The 17,476-nt window shown below is 37.1% G+C and overlaps 1 long non-coding RNA gene across 1 annotated transcript in view; it reads right to left on the bottom strand.

Annotated features, from left to right (window-relative positions):
* Nucleotides 1–2,270: 2,270 nt before the first annotated feature.
* Nucleotides 2,271–17,476, bottom strand: part of LOC141424021 (uncharacterized) — a 28,137-nt gene continuing 12,931 nt past the window's right edge. The window contains exons 2-3 of the long non-coding RNA XR_012448811.1: nt 4,764–4,843; nt 2,271–2,472 (exon numbers count right to left, since the gene is read on the bottom strand). This is a non-coding gene — a long non-coding RNA (uncharacterized lncRNA). The remainder of the gene's footprint in view (nt 2,473–4,763; nt 4,844–17,476) is intronic.

Here is a 17,476-nt window from a genome sequence, read left to right as displayed (position 1 = left end):
TTACAATTCTCACAATATACACCATTGGAGACATTGTTTAATGGAACATTAACTACAGTCTTGCTACTGCCAGTGTTCTAGATGCATCCAGGTAGTCTATAATTAATACACCTGCAGAGTCGCACAAAGGACTTCATACGCTGTCCATTTCAGTGGAGATCGGCTGGAAAGGCACCTGCACAACAGGTGCAGCTCAGGACACACACAAAAAGGCCAAGGTCTAACTAGAAAGCTTAATCCCTTTCAGCATGGACTGACTAGCTTGAGATTTCTTTAGAAATAGTGGTATTTCATTCTATAAAAGAGACGGGGTAGGCTGTGGTGATGGTTGAAAAGAAGCAAGGGAGCTTGGTGCTTACATACTGGTTATATTCGATGATGCAGAATTAATAGGGATGTGTAAGGGCAGTGAGAACAGCAGATTAGGACACAGGTCAAGGGCACCAAGACTGGGGTGCCATAGGAATTTCCAGAAATGAGAACCCATTTATACTAATTTATCTCCTGCCAATGTATATTCAGGTAGACCCCATTTGTGAATTTTCAATGATCATCAAGGGAAACATAAAACAAAAATTCTCATGATTTTAATATTGTATCTAATTCTTGGGCTGGGAAGTTATAAAGATAGCTTTTTAAGAATTACATGAAGAACATTTACCACTTGAGCATCCATTCTTCATTTGTATGACATCTACTATGGGTAGGACCCTTCATACACATTTATCTTATTAATAATCACATTGAACTTCAAAAGTCTTCTGAGCACTGGCGTAAGGAGAGTCAGTATCCTAACATAGGTGGAAGTGACTTCAAGGCCTGAGCTGGTCAAACACCATTGCTTTGCTCATCTTCTGCTCTGGTTACATGGTCTCTCACTTCCCATGCACTGCCAGGCTCATCCTCCCTCAGGCATTGGCATTTACTGCTTGCTCTGCCTTGAGTACTTTCCCTAGAACCTTCTGTGCCTGGATCTTTTATGCATTCAGATTTTAGCTTAAATGTCTCCTTTCTCTAGACTGCCTTTTCTAAAACCTCCACTGCTGACTACTAAATATTCCTGTTTCATGTCCTTTGTAACACCAACCACAATCTGAGATTGCTTTATTTTGTGTGTCTCTTGTCTGTCTTCCTTCCCAAGAATGTAAGTTCTTTCATTCAGGTGTAGTGACTCACAGCTATTTAGGAGGTGGATGTAGGAGGATCATGGTTCAAGGTGAGCCTGGGCAAAAGTAGATCCTGTCTTCAAAGGACAAGGCAGGCATGGTGGTCCAGAAGGAGGATAATTGCAGTCTGGGGCAGGCCCAAGTGAAAAACAGAAGACTCTATCTCAAAAGATAACTGAAGCAAAAAGGGCTCGAGGTGTTGCCTAATAAGTTCAAGGCCCTGAGTTCAAACCCCAGAACCACAAAAACAAAACAAAGAAAATTTCTCTGAAAGCATGGATTTTGCTTATCTTGGTCATTGCTCTCTCCCCCAGTTAAGATGGGGTGGGCCACGTGGCAGGAACTATATAATTGTACATGGAATTAATGAAATGTCAGTCTAATTCTTGGGAGGTAGTTTAACATTCAGAGTAGTGAAAAATTTGTTCATAAAAGAGACAACTCTTTGTTACATGTGAGATGGAGCTTGAGATTTTGAATTAATTGGAGGAGACTGAGGGAGTAAGAGAAGAGTAAGATGAGAAATTCATAACAAGAGACAAAATAAATAATAGAAATAAGTCAGATAAGTCATTTTTATAAGGACTTGGGATGTAGCTTGTGGCACAACACTTGACTACCACACAGAAGGTCCTAGCTTTGATTCCTAGAACCACAAAAAATTATTATATTCAGTAAGTGTTTACTGAGTGTGTAATAAGATAGAATTCCACACGCCTGTTTTACACTTTTTGTTCTATGTGTAATTATTAAAAATGTTCCTTTTCACAGTTGGAAGTGTTCCCACTGAGGGGACAAAGCATATGCCTCTTCAACAATGGGCTCAGACGTGTCATAGGCAGCGAGGATCAGCAGTGTACAGGAGTCCCTGATACCATGGAGCTTACCGTCTAGCAGAAGAGACATCCATCAAACCCATAAACCAACAGCCAAATCCCTAAGTGAGAATCACTCTGTGTTTTAGCTATCCAAGCACCTATATGTACACTTATATGTGTACAATCCCAAAAGTCCTCCCACCAATTCTGTGATGGAAGATACTTATAATTAATTTTTTTAAAGGAAATAAAAATGATCACTGGGAAGTGAAGTGTCTGGGTCAAGGCTAATTAGTAGCAGGTCTGGGACAAGAACTCAATCAGGAAAAAGCTTGCATGCTACAGAGTTTTTCAGCTTGTTCAGAAAAGTACAGGAACAAGAAAAATGCTAACTTTTATCTTACCTAATGAGTCTTCATCTTTCCAGATACTTTGGAATTCATTGATACCATCATTTGAGACAGTCTTAGTGCTACCTCTGCATTTTTCTGTAGTAGAAAAAGATAATTAATTAGGAAAGGATTTGCTATGTACTTTTCAGTAACATTGTATTGCCTTGGTCAAATTGAAATCAAAACTCCAGCTCTGCAATTTATAGTATAAGCAGCAAATCAGTGTAGCTAAGAGCTTCATACTGGTCTCCAACAATGATCTACCATGAATAGGCTTCCTACTGAGGTATAATCTCTTCCCCTGCATCTTCACTCTCTCTCTGGGACTTAGTTTTGACCAACAGAGTTGAGTGATTGGAATTCAGTTTGACCAACAGAGTGGAGTGGAAGTTATTGAGATTTGGTTTTGACCAATAGAGTGCCATGAAAGTGATACTGTAGGAAGGCTGTGGTTAGACAAATAGAAACTTTGAGCCTTCTTCTTGGTCTCTTGAATTGCTCACACATGGAGAAGCCAGGTGCTGTGCAAGAAGTCTACTATGCTGAAACCATTGTACTGGGAGGGAGCCCAAGCTCCCTACATTGAGATGCTTTGTGTGGAGCCCCCAGCCATCTTTGTCTAACAAATGCAAAGCCATTTTAGATACCCATTCCTGGACATTTTCATTTGACTTCAGCCCTACTTGCCAACTGATTATAACTGCTCAAGAGACCCCAAGAGAGACCACTCACTGATCCTTGTTATCCCACAGAGCAGTGAAAAATAATAAATTGTTTGGATTAAGCCTCAAAATTTGGAGTCAGCAATAGATAGGAGAACAACATAGACTCATGAACCAGTTCCCTTGGGTTAAATTTTGCCTCAGTTCTTTGCTAACTGTGCTGTCTCCATCCAGCAGGGCATCTAATACTTTGTGACTTAGTTTCTCCACTTGTAAATGAGTATTATCACAGCATATGCCTTACAGATTTATTACAGGGAATGATTAGATTCATTATATAGAAAGCAAAGGTTGGCAATAAAAAGTATTTAATAAATGGTAGCTATTATTATTGTTATTAACTATATTTCTGGGTAAGTCTTATGAACTGATTAAAATCTGTGTTTTTCTTAAATGCTTCATAGATATTGGAAGCAATTAAGAATCACATTTGCATATTTCTGAGTCACTTGGGAACAATAACAAGTACTTGATTATGAAGAAAAAAAGAAAATTCACATTAGAACAAGAATTCTGGATAGAGGAACTTGTCCTCAGAGATTGCTCACCTGTAAAATATGGGTAATGATAATACCACATGAGGTAACTCTAAGGGACTGATGAATGAATGAGTGATTATGAAAACCTCAAAACCTGTACTTTGCCTATTTCATCCATTAGTACTGTTAGTTTCCTGTGTCTTACACCTTTTCCTCCAAGAGTCCCCTCCAGATTTCCCCAGGATTCATTAGAGACCAAGTGGTCTTGGTGATCATGCAGGCCACTGATTCCTTGTTTTATATGGACTGTAAAGAGGCTCTTCATTCTGTTTTTGAGTTTCTTGACCTCCATAAGCTCTTTTTAGTGATGCTCAGAAGCTGGAATGGTTGAGTTTCAGATATAGATTGGAGCACTTCCTTACTAACGCCAATAAAATAGCTCAGAGTTTGGCTCTCACTTTTAAATACTATGCAGATGGCGCTGAACCCCAGCCAACCTGGCGGCAATTTGACTTCCTCTGGTGAGTGCTGGTGGGGTGTCCACAGGATGGCATTCATTCCCAACTCTTGTCCCTGTTTCTCTTTCTTCTCTCTCTTTCTTTCTCTCTCTTTCCCACAGAAAAATCATATACATATTTTCATTCTTTATTTTCCTATAAGCCTGAGTATTTTTTCATAATAACACAACCAGCAATAATTAATAAAATCTTTGATTTCTTGCCTAAACTTGTACTTATGTTAGCTATTTTGTTGTGTGGAAATTTTTACTTCAGCGCCAGATCAATAGCACCTTTTGTGATTTCCCACTGCCAGGAGAGAAAACGTTCACAAAAGGAGATCTAAGGAGCTTCCTACCGATTTAGAAAAGACAGAAGAAAGGACACTGTGCCAGCTGTGAAAGAAGCTCTTATATGCTGATAGGAATGTTATGAAATATCTCTGAATTTGGAACTTGTTTTCAGGGACTGTAAAACCTAACCGCATGGAGTGGATTTTTGAGCACTCTTAAAATAAACATAAACTAGGCTTTGATAAAGGGACCCTTTTTTGTTTGATTTGCTATTATCCTATAATGGTGTGACATTTTTGCATACAGAAATGTTGAAGGCCAAAGGACACATTAATGGGATAAAATTTATGTAAGTGTGACACAGATGCACAATGCAAGAGGGGGCAACCTTCATACCTGTGCTCCACACCAAAGCCTTGGCTCCTTGTTCTTCACCCCCAAATGAAACCCTTTAGTTTCCATGTTCTTTCAGGTGGCTGAAATTTAGATTGATAAAGAAATTTGAGTAGATGTCAGTCTCATTCTGCTTGTGGAATCAATGTCAGATTTGAAATACACTTTGAGGGACCATCTAATGCAACCTTCTAATTTGGTTTATTAAATACATTTTAGACTTTGGGGTAGATTTGGCTCTGCCACTCCACTGCTTTGTTACATTGGGCCAGTTACATGAAGCTCAGTTTCCCCATCTATGAAATGAGCATTATAATTTTCTCCATGTGATCTTCAGAAGCTGGGTACGTACAGTGCTTGGCATCCAACTTCACACGGGCCACGTGCTCAGGACATAGTGCCAAGGGGCTTTCTCTCCCATGCGTGGATGAACCATTCCAGAGTTATGTTATTTTTATAGTTTTTTAAAAATGTTTAAGTATCCTGGTGAATTTAACATTATTTAATGTTGCAAGGAAGAGTTTTATGAAAGTAACAAGTGTACCTTTAATAAATATGGCACACTATTTATCAGAGGGCGTACAATTCAAATCAATAGTCACAGCTATCCGTAGAGGCAAAGTCAATGTGTCTCATTTAAAATTTTTAATGACTGCCTCCATATTTCTGGATAATATTTCTAGACTTAACAACTTTATGACACCATCTATTGAACAGGTCCTCTGAAAGATGTAAGCTTAACTCACTGTATTTGATTGCTCCTGCTTCTATTCCCAATGTGTTAATTGTACTTTCATTAATTATTACTCTATAATTATGTTCTTTCATTGATAATATTTATAATTTAGAAAATGCATGTAACTTTCTATTTCTTGTTTTATGAGCTCTTGACAATAATTCCTTACTCCTCAAACTGAAAGATGAGAATAATTTTGTCCCTACCTGCTCTGTTAGCACATTCTGTTAACTAAACTTTTGCATTCTCGGACTTAGACTATTCACATTTTACCCTTTATGCATAGCCAAGAATTCTAGGGTTTTCTGTGGTGACCCAAAATTTTAGAATAATTATTTATGCATGTGCATAAAGTAATTATGTATGTGTTTAATACTATTTTTCCCTGGACCAGTTTCTTAAGTTCATATTTACACCTTTCAGGTCCAGTGTCTCAAGCCAGTAGAAGGAGAATATCACTAGCTTCAAGATCAAGTTTTTTAAGAACCCATTTGTTAACTCTTATTCACTATTTTTGTCCTAGAACCATGCTTTACATCTTTTTAAATAAGTTTTTATTAGGATATACTCAATATACAGAGGAGAATTCATAGTGACAATTCTGATTAGACTTGTGTTGTACATTATTTACATTGTCCCCATCATCTCTCCCCCTCAACCCCCTCCCCACCCCACTTAGAGAAATTGCAAGAAGTTTCTTAGTTCTGTTTCATAGAGGTATATGAAGTCCACCTACCACATACCCTCACCTTAATCTTCCTTCATCCTCCCCCCTCCTACTAGTACCCCCCCATTCTGTTCCTATTTTACGGTCCTGGTATTTTTTATTAATATTTAAGTTGATGTTCAAAGGGGTATCTCAGTGTATATCCACTGTGGGTGTGCTTTACTTTCAAGTATACTTTACTTTGGTCGACTCAATCCCTTCCATTACTTTCCCTTATCCATTTAAATTCCCACTCCCCGTTTTTCGACAGCTTTCAATACACATCCTTATATCTTCTACCTTCACATCTTATGTTTTAGGATATTACTTATGCTTTACATCTCGTGAACCCTCCTTTCTCCTCCTTTGACCTGGTTCTCTAGGTTCAGCAGTCTTGCCATTCCTCAGGACTTGTCTACTCTTCTGAAATGGATCTGTAGTGTACTTCCTTAGTTTGCTGGAATATATCTTTCTAAGAAAGCAAACTTTCTAAGAAAGATGAAAAGATTGGTATTTTCTGAGCCAATGTAAATATTTATGTTAATGTTTATATTTTCCCTCTTTGTACTTAGTCAATACTTTAGCTAGTTATGGAATTCTAGAGTGGGAATAATTTTCCTTTGGAATTTTTAAGGTATTGATCCTCTGCGGTCTACCTTCCAGTGTCACTGATAGTGGAAAGTTCAATGCTTATATGACTTTTTTTTCTTGTGAGTTACTTGTTAATGCCTCTGTAAGCTTTGAGGATTTTCTCTTTCTTCACTGGGTGCCCAAATTTTCTCAAAAAATGTATTTAAGAATAACCTTTTATTATCCAATGTGCTGGACACTTAGTAAATAAACTCAAACTATAAACCTAAGACTGTATTTAGTTTGGAAAAATACCTTCTATTATTTCTCTACTTTCTACTCTTTCTCCATTCTTTCTCTCTAAGGGGTCCCCATATTGCAATTACTGAATACAGTGCTATCTCTCTATCTATCATCAATTGGTCTATCTATCAGCTATCTATCATCTATTCTCTGTTTTTGTCTCTCTCCTTGACTTTTATTGCATTTAAAAATTTTTAAAATTAGTTTATAGCTCTGCCTTGATCTATAATTGAGCCATAACCATTCTTGTTTCATGGATATGACATATGTTGAAATCTCCTCAAATATTTCTATTTTCTTAAATATTCTTGGGGAGATTTTTTTCATCTCAATCTTTTTCCTTCCATGCTGATTCTCTTCATTTATCTCATCTTGTCTGCTTATATTTTAAAAGAGACAATAAACAGAATAATTTGGGTGTCCTCTACCATTGTGTGCATAACCCACTTTTCCCATTGGGCCTCTTCCATAACTGGCAATACTATGTAAGGTGGAGTGGAGGGGGCGACATGTCCTTTAGAAAGTTTCACTATAAAATGAGTGGGCAAAAAGCCCTATGGGCAAATTAAGGACTCTTCAAAATCTAGATAAAGTTACTCTGGGGAACAGTATCCTCACTTGAATACTTAGCTTTCTTTCAGTATCTTCTACCACTTATTCATAGACCCCCATTTTTTTTTTGTTTTTGTTTTTGCCTAAAAGGAATTGTGAGCTGCCAGATGCATAAAGAAACTTTCGATTAAGTATCTGATTTTAGTATCATTTTGAACTCCTTCCATCCACAGGCTCTTTAGATTCTAAACCTAGAATCTGTTTAGTGTACATTGGGCAGAGCCACACCCATGTCCTCTGTAACTCTGAAGACAGCATACTTAAGGCTGTGGTTTTTTCCATGTTTTAAACTTCCATGTTCTATTAGAATAGTTTTATAATTTGCCTCCTCAAGCTAGAACTAGACTTAGGGGTTTAGGTTTTTAACATTTATCCAGGTTTTTGCAGAATACATCAGCTGAAGTATGAACTTTTACCCAGTTACCTGAAGTATGAACTTTTCCCCAGGTTAAATAATTCTAATGTCTTTATCTTTTACTCATAAAAATTATGATGTAACTATTTTTTTCTTTATTTTTCTCCAGCTTTAGAAGCATTATTTTGGAGTGTAATGTACAGCTGGGGTTGTGGCTTAAGGGTAGAGTGCTTGCCTAGAATGCACAAGGTACTGGGTTCCATCCTCAGCACTGAAAATTAAAAGTAATGTACATATATGGAGCTCTGAAAGAAGTTAAACAAGATGAGAAGTCCTCATAAAGAAACATATAAATTTTAAACCCTACATATTATTTAAGATATAGCTTCACTTATTTGAATTTATATCTAAACAGCTTATTTCTATAAGAATTCTCTTTATGAATTATAATGCTTGACAAAATTACCACCAACCATTAAAGCCACAATGACAGATTACATTGAATTTAAAATTATATAAATCCTAAAAGGAAAAAAAAAGAAGACTCCATTGCCAACCTCCATATCTAAGTCAGTTGAAATACTTACTAAACAGATGTAAGAATGAATGACTTTAAAAATCAATATAAATTTGTCCTCTCTTACTCATTGTTCAAATTATGGAAAGAAGCACATTTTAAAACTGAATATCATTAGGGAGTCTAAGTATTATTTGGAGATCTCTGTGTTTTATGAGAGAAACTTTCAAATGATATCTGAATTAAACTTTTCTAGCAATGGAGGTTCAGAAAAACATCCGGCCACACTTGATCAGATTTCTTCAAGATGACAGGTCCTGAAAAGGTAAATAACATGTAAGTACCATAGAAAGTTTCTAATTAACACGATCTTATTTTTCCCAACTTGGTAAAGTTTAACCACATAGGTAATTAATCCTCCTCAAACCTGCAATGTTTGGTGATATAGTTTTCCCTAGCAATGTGTCCAGGATTGACTTTTCTGCAAATGGCACCTAAGATTACCTGAATCTAGGTCCTGCTGCTGGTTTTATAGGTAGCTGGGGGAGAAATTAGGTGAAAGTTATTGCCTCTTGGTTACACAATAATTCAGCCAGAATGCAGACCTGTTATTTAGGAAATAATTTTAGCTCACCGCGGAAGCTACATGGCAATAAACGGCTCCTTTCTGTATCCTTAAAGTTTACTGGCCACATTTATGTAGATGTATTTTTGCCCTGTGTACTTATGTATGAGCTGAGTCATCATGCTACACATTTACATTAAACCTCTTTCCTTATTTCCTTATTTTTTCAAAGTACCCTTTCTTCCTTTCTTTTATGATTTTGATTCTGTTTCTATTTCTCTTCCCACTGCTGTCTCCATTTAAGCTGTCACCAACAAGCTGAAGATATTTCTATGTGTTTTTAGTAGGAAAGGAAAAAAGTTCAGGGCTAAATACCTGCTTCTATTTTAAATTTTTAAAAAACTTCTTAAATTGGTACTTCTAAGTGATAAAGCACGTTGGAAGTCACCTATTATTATTAGTTAACCAGAGCTTAAATGACACAGGTTGCTTAAGTTTGTATAAAAACATATGTTCACAGTACCACTCAGAGTCTTGAAAAATGTGGGTTTAAAATAGTTTATTCATGGGAAAAATGACAAGTAAACCCTAATAACTTTAGCTTGGTTTTACGATTTCAAAATTACTATAGATTTCAAATATCTATAAAAGGCAAAAAAAAAAAAAAAACCCCAAAAAACAACTAAGGAGGTGTATATTAGGTTAACATATTTAATAGCTCTAAGAATCTAATTGTATAGTAGATAAAACATGCATACTTTAATTCCATATTAAAAATAGGTAGGCAAAAATGTTTCTAAAGGAAAGGAATGCTTTTTCCTTTTTTAATGTGGAAAGAGTTTCTCAATTTTTTTTGATAATTTATTTAAATTTTCACTGTTGTGAATCAATTTTTTTTCTAGATGACCCATTAAAAATTTGGTTTTATGGAAAGAATCATATTTTGGGGGTTAAATGTAAGGAGAGCCTTATAGGATTTTTTTCTTTTCTACATATTAATTTCTTTCTGAAATGGAGCATTTTAAACTGTGATTAAAGTATATAGCTCCATGCAATATTTTTAGGTACTTTTCAAGTTTCTACCCTGGGAAATTTTTTGTACAATTACAATAATGAGGAATACATTATTTTTACATATTCCTTTTAGTCAGATTCGCTAGCCTACTGGGTACCAGAAAATTATATAATACGCAAGTGAAAAGCCATTATTCTATCATAGTTTACATTTTACATTTTAAATTTGTTTTGTCACAAAGGTTTTTTTCTTAGAAATGTCAGCGTACCTCACCATTCTAAATGCAGGTTATTTGTAAAAGGATAGAGAAAAAAATGTAGTAAATGAAAACAGTAAAAAAAAAAAAAAAAGACAATAGCAACAACAAAATCTATACAAGCAGAATCAACCTGAACAAATGGAATGATGCCTTGACAGATAGCAGCTGGGCAGACATTGCCCACTTCTGTTATAACAGAAGTTCTAGCACCATGTTGGTGGAAGGCCTTAGAGAGGGTAAGCTCAGTGTGGCAGAAAAGCAGAGGTCCTATGCCTATCACCTCTTACTGTGGGCACGGCCCATCACTGAAATGAACCAAGACTCAGTTTCCTCCTCTGAAAAATGCACTGTCAGCAAACATGTCTGTCAAAGGAGAAATTATTTGGATAAAGGACAAAATATGTGAAAAATATTATTAAAAAAGTATATGCTTATCTCTAACAGAGGTAGAGAAGAAGGTAAAGAATAGTAAATAAAACATGAAATTTGATAAGGCCAACCCTTTTAAAATTAATTTTAAAGTCATTTTTGGTTTATAGATAAACAGATGTACATTTAATTTCCACGTTTTAGAAACAGTATAGTAGTATAAGTTTATAACAGATTTTAATTCAATAAATTTCTTTGAGCAAAATGACTTCTTTCTTTGCACAAATAAAGGATTTATCTGGCAGTATTTCCATGTTTTTCTCCAAAAATATCTAAGTAGTTTGACATGGTGAATAGTGAGATTAACAAGATACTGTGTTTTGAGTTTCAACTTAACCTTTTTCATTTGAGAATATCTAGACTAAATGTCCCTCAATTACTGTGTTGAGATAATCTAACCATTCCTTTATTCATTTTGGGCTAGAGCAGCATCCTTGCTCAAACATACAGAAGTTCAACAAAATTTGGTGGCATGAAATGATTTTATTGCTCCATCTATAAAATTTCAATCTAAATTATTGTTCTGTGGTCCAAAACCCAGTGTAGTGTCTATTCTACCTATAAGCAACAACTTTATCCATGGTTACAGGTAGGCACGGCCAGTAAAACAAAGAGGTAGGCACAAAACATAAGAAACAAGATTACATTTCCACTTCTGAGGCAGAATGGAGCTGCCGTGTTGCCCAGTTCCTGTTGGGTCCTCCCAGAATTGGGTACTGTGGAGCGCTAACTAAACAAAGAGGGGTGTGTTTGGGGCAGCATCTACACTGGCAGAGGGCTGCTCCTTTTCCTCTCCTTACTATGTGGCCCATTTCTACACCTCATGCCTGTGCTACGTGGACCACATTTGTTGACATGGCCAGGGAGTTGTCCGCTGTTAAAAATGCATTGAGCCATGTGACTCATTCTCACCTCAACTTCATTTTTGTTGCACTCTTCACCAGATTTTGTAGCTAATGATATAAGCAGTGCAATAATCCCTGTGAGAACAGTCCCTGTAAGAACTTTAAGGAAAATTAGACAATTTTACCAACTTTTCTATTTCTACTGAAGCTGCATCATATTTAGAATACGCTTGGGAGAGGAAGGAAGAAGTATAAAGAACAGAGGTCAGGAAGGATGATGGCTGGAAGCAAAAAGCAAAGGCATGACATTTGTTGATACCAATTTCTATGGCTCTTTTGTAGATTCTTCTTTTCTCCCACCCATCATCCCCCCAGTCTTACTGCCCAGAGTTACACATCCACAGATTTATCACACTTTCCATTTTACAACATCCACTTCCACATTGAGCACCACCTCCTTCCCAGATTCTAACTTTCTGTTATGTTTTTCAGGTATCCCTACTCTGTAACGTATGTGCATTCCAATATATATTCACACAGAGAGGCTAGCCCAGGATAGAAGGCCCTGTAGTGGATGTACAACTGATACCATCTTTTATAACTTAATAGTAGGCTAAATAAAGAATAAGTGTTCAATAAATAATTTTTGAATTGATTGCAACTCAGAGACTCAGGGCAGACACAGAGGATGAGCAAGCCAACCTGGGAGCTGATGGTGGCAAGATAACGAGCAAAGGCAAAGTCAGTCCATATCAGATAAGAAGGATGTGACATCGCACTGCTGTGTCAGATTCTCTGTTGACATGGCAAGGAATGAGTCAACATTCTTGGTAAAGGAGGCATGATTCACTAAGGGCCATTGCTATACGAATCTTCAACAGCTACAGTTTGTATGACAGCAGTTGTGTTGTTGGTTGCTTGTATTTCTCATACAGAGAATTGCCCGGACTTAGAATTTATAGTAGCTGAAAATGTGGTTCAACAAATTATCCTTTACATAGTAGCGCTGTCAACCTTCCCAGTAGTACTTCTGAAAGTTCAATTTTACCAGCCACAAATTTTTCATATGAACCTGGAATAAGTGGCAGTTCTCTTCTATACCATGTATAGAATGTACATGGTAATGTAATGCACTACATTACAGTACATTCTGGGAACACAGTGCACTGTATTCCCAGTGCAGTGCATTTCTGCGTTGGGGAAAAAAAAAGCAGTGGAACCATGTGGAGATTGAAATTGGCTTCCCACACTTGGTGTGTATTTTTTCCAAGCATATACTTGGATGATAACTACAAACAAAAATTTGGTTCTCTGGCCTTTAAAATGTTCAATTTGGCCTTTTAATTGTTGATTGCATAATTATGGTATGCTTTAACCTAATCTGTCCAAATACCTACTACATATTTTGGCATTATTTATAATTTAGCTAAGTAGCCAATCAAGTATGGGGTTGAAATCCAAAAGAGAATGATTGAACAATGGGTCCATAAACCAACCAACTGAAGGAGTAAACAGTCTTACAGAAACAAGTTCAATTACTTTTCATTGCATGCCTCTGGGTGACTGAATGCTACATTTACACATCTCAGATTGAAGCCCAGTCTTTCAATTTGTGTGAAGCTACTGTTATAAAATATTTTTCAAATTTGTCAAGATCTTAAGTAACATAAAAGGATAGAGCTGCAAAGATTGATCAGAGTTTAGTTTTCTAATGACTCCCCATAGGTTATTTCAGAGCCTGGTGATTCTACCATGGATTAGAGAGACAGACTGGAAATTTATACATATATAAATTATCCGTCATCTGTTTCTTTAAAACCTACATTAAAAAAAAAACAGGACTATTACTTTGTTGGCCATGGCTTGTGTTCATTTCTTTCCTCTTTTTTTCTTGGCAAATATTATTCTCCTACAGCTCAATCTCAGGGGCTAAAAGTAGTCAGCTCCATATGCACACAGGGTTCTTCCTAAACCAATTTATTAGTTGTGCCAGATGTTAGGATGCTTCTTGAAATGTAAGCTTAAAATGTGGTCTCAGTGTAAGTTAATAGACAAGTCAGTGAGCAGGTGTTTCACTGATATAAGGGAGAGAATATATATAATATCCAAGGAGAACAGAAATAATTGTGACCAGAGGGCAGACTGTGGTGGTGAAAACAGTTGATTCTTTACTTATCCCTGTTCCCTCCCAGATTGCAGTATGACTTTGCAGGTGTAGCCATCAAGAGGTAGAACCTATTTCCCCAGGAATTTTGTTGTTATTGTTGGCGGTACTAGAGATTGAATTCAGGGACTCACACTTGCTAGGTTCTCTACCACTTGAGTCACTCTGCCAGCCCTTTATGCATTGGTTATTTTTGAGATAGGGTCCTTCCTTTTGCCCAAGCTGGCATAAGGCCCTATCTTCCTACTTGTACTTCCCCACATAGCTAGATAACAGGTGCATGCCACCACACACAGCCATTGGTTAAGATGGGGGTCTCTCAAAATTTCTCCCTCCCCAGGGCTGATCTCAAATCATAGTGCTTCGGATCTCTGCCTCCCAAGTACCTCAGATTACAGACTTGAGCTGCTGTGCTTGGCTCCCCATCCTTAGATCTAGACTGGCCTTGTGACTTGCTTTGGCAGTAGAACACAGTGGATCTGTCTGCATGCTAGGGCCAAGCATAAGTTTCAAGAAGTTTTACTCATCCTTCTTGGGTGGGGTGCCTCTTCTCTTTGGGATAAGCACAGAATAGTTTGATGAATGGTGATAGACCACATGAGACAGAATCGAGCCAGCCTGGCCAATTCATTGAGCTATCCCGGACCACTCAATCCTTATCTGACCTGTCAACTCAGACTCATAAGAAAACTCGGAAAACATAATCCCAGTCTGCCCTGGATGCTTGCTAGAAGCACCTGGCCAACCTATAGACTTATGAGAGAGAATGAGTGACTATTGCTTCAAGCCACTGAGACTTGAAGTATTATGCATCTGTTAGCAATCCTCTTTCCTCTCTTGTGGAGAACTTTCTTTAGAGTCTTTTATGAAAAGTCAACTAAAGAGTACAGGCAGCATGACTGATTTTGGTTATCGTTCCTTAGGTACGTATCTAAGTGTTGGTTTGCTCAGAGTAAGATTTAAATGTCTAGGAATAAAGCTTTGAATATTTTTCAAGTGAATGTTGGTAAGATGCCTCTAATGTGCTAGGACTTTGATAAAGATTTGATGACTAATTATTCATTATACGATAGCTTTCTGAACAACTGTACCTTAGGAACGTTGTTATTTAGGTCAGAGTAATAGAGTGTTTCCGTATTTCAGTTGGATAAATACTGCTGATTTCAAATAGAGCTGGCAAACTGGACTGCAGTCTCTGTGCTAATTACCCAGAGAAAATGTAGAATGGCTTTGATGAAACATTTTTTCTCTCTTCTTCCAGAATTGTCCCAGCTGGGATCTTCTGGATTATCTAGCCAAACTGAAGCAAAGCAAAGTTTCATTCTGATAAGACATGGCATGGATAGTTTGCTGGGGGAGCAAAGGGTTAAATCCCCAGCACCCAGGTGGGTGCTGGCACTGGCAGCATTTAGGTGTCATGGTCAATCACAGTGAAGTCATTGCATCTGACCCACCGCCAGCCCCCTCTGGTAACTGATGGCACTTTTGGTAATAGCATTTTCATTTCCAGACATTCCCTGTTTCATCATTTGCAATTGTAGGGTATTTTTGATATCCTTGTTTCTTTCTGTAAAACACAGTGACTTTATGTCACTAAATTTATCAGTACACCCTGGTCTGCTGTGACAGAAAAAACACTAAATGGATGCGATTTGATTTTAAATATAATTAATAAATTACTAGGAAAAATTTCAATTGTGAATAAACTTATGTTTTACCAAGTACTCTATACATTATGCTCAAAAATAGCTCATGTCAAGTGAATTTTTTATAAGTAGGGATAGGCGTAAGACTTAGGATGAAATTGTCTAGTGACAAGCAATTACTTTAAATGATATTGCCTTCCATCTTAATCATGAATGTCTAATACACAAGCACACACACACACTGGGTCTGAGTAACTTCTTGTTATACTTCGTTATTACAGGAAGCTGAAAGGTACAGGGAAGTTACTGCCTGCCTAGTTAGAGTATACCTGAAAGGTAAATGTTTTTATTCCTACTTTTTTAAAGGAGAAACAGATCTATGAAATTATTTCCTCTAAGTTATCTGGTGAGTTAGAGGTAGATACATAATTTGAATTATGAAAGCACAATATCAAAGTTCTTTACTTTATGTGGCTCGCCTACTGGCCTAAATCCCACAAGATCTGAGATACTTCAGCACCTGAGTGCACCCATAACCTGCACACCCTGGGCCTGTACCTGCCTCAGGTGCTTACTCCTGGATTCTGCTAAACTTAATCTCTCTCTCCCTGCATGTCTGTCTTCTGCCCTTTGAGCCTCCCTTGGTTTGGTCAGTTCTGCTGTCAACCAGGTTCCAATTTGGAAAATGTGGGGCATAAAGATGGATTCTTCTAGGTTACTTCTGGCCTGAAAGGAACCTCCTTAAATGTAACCAAACCATTTGTGCCTTTAGAGCCACATCAAGGAATTTAAAAGTGTATTTCTTCCTGACAAAGGTATGTATTTATTACGTATCACTTAACCACGGGAATACAATTTGATTTTTATCATTGTGTGAGCATCATAGCATGTATTTATACAAAACTAGATGGTATAGTATAGGTCAATCCCTGGATGTGGTCTCTTTTTTCTTTTCTCTCTCTTTTTTTTTTTTAGCACTGGGGATAGAACCCAGCAACTTGTGCATGCTAGGCAAGGGCTACACCCTAACCCTACCATGTCTCTTGATTGTTTCATGAAACTATGTGTAGGCCTGGAGGTATGAAGGTAAATTTAAAAAATGCACTTTGAATGTGAGAGCAAAGTTGTTCACAAAATACCTGTTATGGGTGTGCGTGTGTGTGTACACACCTATGCACACGAGTACTTCAGGTGACTACTGTAGCAAAATTCTTGACTTTAGATAAGACCCTCAGAAGATCAGAGGCCCCCCCCAATCTAACTTTTTCCACAGAACTGAAATAAAATTAGTGTTGGTGTTGCAAACTAAGGCTTTATCTTAGGGGATAGCTTCTTAACATTCCATCTGAAATAGATTAAACAAAATGATCAGGAAGCTTTGAACAGATCTTTTTTTTTCTTTCTTTGAGGTCAATACTAGGTTTTCCCAGTGGTCAACTTTGCAAGCTATTTCACTCCTATTTTAATGGGCACATAAAGATCATTACATTAAAATTAATTCCCATCAGGGTTCTCAAGTATTCTACCCCCAATTGAGATTTTAGGAACGCTGTGCCATTCAGAGGTTGAGAAGAAACCCAAAGAAATCATTATATCTGGTTAGAGTTAAGAGATTTTCACACAGGAAAAGTAATTGAAAGTATATATTTTGCATAATGAAACAGATGACAAACTGGGCAAGCTGGTCTATTAATGAGTCTCCCGGGAAGCCAAGAAGCCACCAAGGCAGGGCGTGAATGCGTGAAGAGGAATCTCTGATCTCAACTTTTAACAACCAATTTTAATCAAACCATTTGACGCATTGAGTTCTTAGGGTTCTGTGATGGCGAGGGCAATTTGAAAGAATAAAAGAAGACGCTTTAGATGAATTGCAAAGTAACATAACCAAGTTGGAGTTATGATCAAGAAAACTTAGTTTTACTTTGGATTCTGAAAAAAAATCCCACATTTATTAAGGGCATGGCCATATTGTCTATCTTACCTTCCTTAAAATT

The sequence above is a fragment of the Castor canadensis genome, chromosome 6, assembly GCF_047511655.1.
Source record: "Castor canadensis chromosome 6, mCasCan1.hap1v2, whole genome shotgun sequence".
In the NCBI taxonomy this organism is placed as follows: domain Eukaryota; kingdom Metazoa; phylum Chordata; class Mammalia; order Rodentia; family Castoridae; genus Castor; species Castor canadensis.
The sequence above is the reverse complement of the archived record's forward strand: the minus strand, read 5'-3'. Positions and strand labels throughout refer to the sequence as shown.